General features: G+C 33.2%; 1 pseudogene; it reads right to left on the minus strand.

Annotated features, from left to right (window-relative positions):
• Window positions 1-451: 451 nt before the first annotated feature.
• On the minus strand, window positions 452-1128 carry LOC149533824 (heat shock protein 81-1 pseudogene; annotated as a pseudogene).
• Between the last annotated feature and the right edge of the window lie 2006 nt (window positions 1129-3134).

Below are 3134 nucleotides of genomic sequence, written 5' to 3' on the forward strand. Positions count from 1 at the left end.
ACCACATTAACTCAACATAGGGACCTCAACATAGTGACGATCTATCATGTGTCATATTCTGCTAACTCATCTACTTTGGAATCTATGCTAGGTCTTGAAGTGCGTGCCATGTGGAACTCCGTGATTGGTCATTGGGTCCATGTCATATACTATGTCATCTATTCTTGGTGTGTGTGTTAAAATTTTTTCTCCAAGCACACTAATTTTTCCTTTTGTGGGCGCCCCACAAGTGCGTGCCTTGTCATAAAGCAGGGATGCTTTAGACATTATACACTTGTGTGCTTTCATATAAAAAGGAAAAAGAACTACACTACTTGTTGGATGTGGGATAAAGCTCTAATATAATTTTATAGAGGAGACTAAAAATATCACAACCATAAATTGGTATTCAATAATTTAAAGGTGCACTTTAAACATACTTTCACCAAATATTTATTATTCCACTCCATTTCTATATGTAATATTCCTCTTCATCATCTAAAACTTCCTTCTACTTAATCTTCTTAGTCCATAAAGAAATTAGGTAGATGATGAAATATGAATGCTTCTTAATTAGGTCCTTTAAATGCCTCTCTTTGAGATACTCCAATTGATCATCTTTCAGGTATAGAGTGATCTTTGTTCCCCTACCAAGTTATTCATTAGATGTATCTTTTGTCACTGTAAATGACCCACCTACTTGAGATTCCTAGATGCACTGTTCATCATCATTATTATTTTTTGTAGTCACAATAACCTTCTCAGTAACCAAATATGTAGAGTAAAAATTGACACCAAATTTCCCAATCATACTAATGTTAACACCAACAACAAGAGCTTCCATAAATTCCTAGGTGCCATACCTTGCAATGGTCCCAAGATTATTAAGTAGGTCTAACTTGGTCATGCTAATGATACTATCAATAATCATTAATGAATTTATAGCCTCATCTTAAATAGTGTGAATAAATAGTCTTGGCTAAGAGTCTAGTTTCAACTTGTCAGTAATGCTCTTGAAATGAATCTTATCCTTCTGATTAGTTTTCCCAGGAAGATCTCCTTGTTACTGTAAAAAGTATTGATAACCAAAATCAAAAGTTGATTAATATCATCCTGGAAGGCAAATATCTCAACATCACCACTCACCATGATCAAAACATATTACTGGTATCCCCTTCCAAGGTTGGTGCCTTAATTTTTATGGTTTTCCATGTGTTCCTTCATATTCTATAGATATCCAAAAAGAAAAGGTGCATTGTGTAGGAAATTTGGAATCTTTCATTTACATCTTACTACTTACCTATGACTTTCCCATTCAACCTCTATTTATCAATTTAGTATGCATAGGTTGAAGTCTATCTCAGGTTAGCATAAAAATTTATCTGCATTCATTCACTCTGCTACACAAATCATGTCCCCTTTCTGTAGGCCGCAATCATGATTAAAGTTGGGTGTGATGTCAAAATTGGATGCCTCCTTGTCTTTTACTGTGGCAGCATCTACCATGTTATATTTGATCTACCCCTCAACATTATACAAGTTTGAAAAAAATATATAATGCATCTATAGAGGACTCCACAATAGTCATTTTGGTTTGTGCTCTTACTAATCTCTATGTGGGAAAAGTTAAGAATCTCCACCAATAAGAGTTGCCTATGAATTTCATGTGTTTTGAAGTGACATCAATGCCTATGTCACTTATGAATGTCTTTTTTTAATCCTCCAACTTGATCCTTCCTTACTTATTGTCTATTTACATACCAATTATGGAAAAAATAATACATGCAACCTCTTAGGAAATGTGGATGCTTGACTCCTTGTACACTAGGCCTTGCAAACCTCTAGTTTTGAAATCACCTTAGATTTCTATAGGGTATCATAAATCCCTAATAATTTTGAGAATATGGCTATGTTCATCCATAGAATCACATAACATACACCCTTTCAAGATACATACACAATGTCTCTCCCTCGAAAGTCATATCCAAAAAATGATGTGATCTACTCTCTTTGAAGAACATGAAATCCATCCTTAATTGTTCACATTATGTATAGAGTCATACACTCATTTGATCTCGAATGATGATAAACACATAGTGAAACATTTTAATGATTATAATCATTATAATTTCTATTTAAAAATCTTCAATTTTTGTTGATTCTATTAGTCTCGGCTAGAAAAAATTTCATTTTCAAATGACTGACATGTCAAATTAATATTTTCCTTTCCTTATACTAATTAAGAATGATATTCGATCATTGATTAATCATTTATAACTCATTTTTACCACTTTTTGAGAATTTTCCATTTAGTGTTAGGAGGCTCTGGAATTAGTCTTAAAAATTGACTGAATCAAACAATAAGGGCCTAAGATTTGACATACCTATTCTTTGGTTCAAATTATTTTACCTTGTTAGATTTTGTATCATGATGACTTAGGGATCAAAAGATACTGACTGTCAAAGTTGCTCACTTCAAACTATCCTACAAACAACCAGGTTAGAAACAATAAATTGCATTTGGATTTGGCTTTGAAAACAAGTTAAACGGACACTTGGGGGCATGAAATATGGGGTATTGGTTTGATGTCACATGGGGAGTATAAGTCTATGATTTGGGCTCATGGCCAATAACTATGCATGTTTGGTAGGTGTTCAAAGTTGGGTACTTGGAATTGCAGAACTAGGAACACTAGTAGAACAATAATTTTCACAAATGAAAGGGACCTAGGAAATTGTGCATATGAATTTGTCAAGACTTAAAAAATGGTACAATTTAAGTATGTTTAGTGTAGAAAATATTGGTACAATAAATTTGGCTCAAACTATCATGGATTCAAAGTTATAACATCCCGAACATGCCTTCTGATCAATCTACAGTTTTAGTCACCAACAAAACTCTAGAAATTACATCTGGAATCACTTTTGAAAACTAGTCAAATAGATTTTTCCTAAGCTCAAATATAGAAAATAACATGTCTCTAACCCCTAGAATATAAGTAAAAAAGAAACTTTACATTTTGGTCAACTGGGTCACAATTATAATTGGTCAAGCAAGGCTTCCCAAAATTTTGAGTAATATGCATCAACATGACAACAGTAAACAACCAACTTTGAGGGATTCAAAACTTAGTCAAAATATATGGAAATGACTT

Source organism: Cupressus sempervirens, chromosome 10 (genome assembly GCF_028749045.1).
Source record: "Cupressus sempervirens isolate cs-2001-9-10 chromosome 10, ASM2874904v1, whole genome shotgun sequence".
Classification (NCBI taxonomy): domain Eukaryota; kingdom Viridiplantae; phylum Streptophyta; class Pinopsida; order Cupressales; family Cupressaceae; genus Cupressus; species Cupressus sempervirens.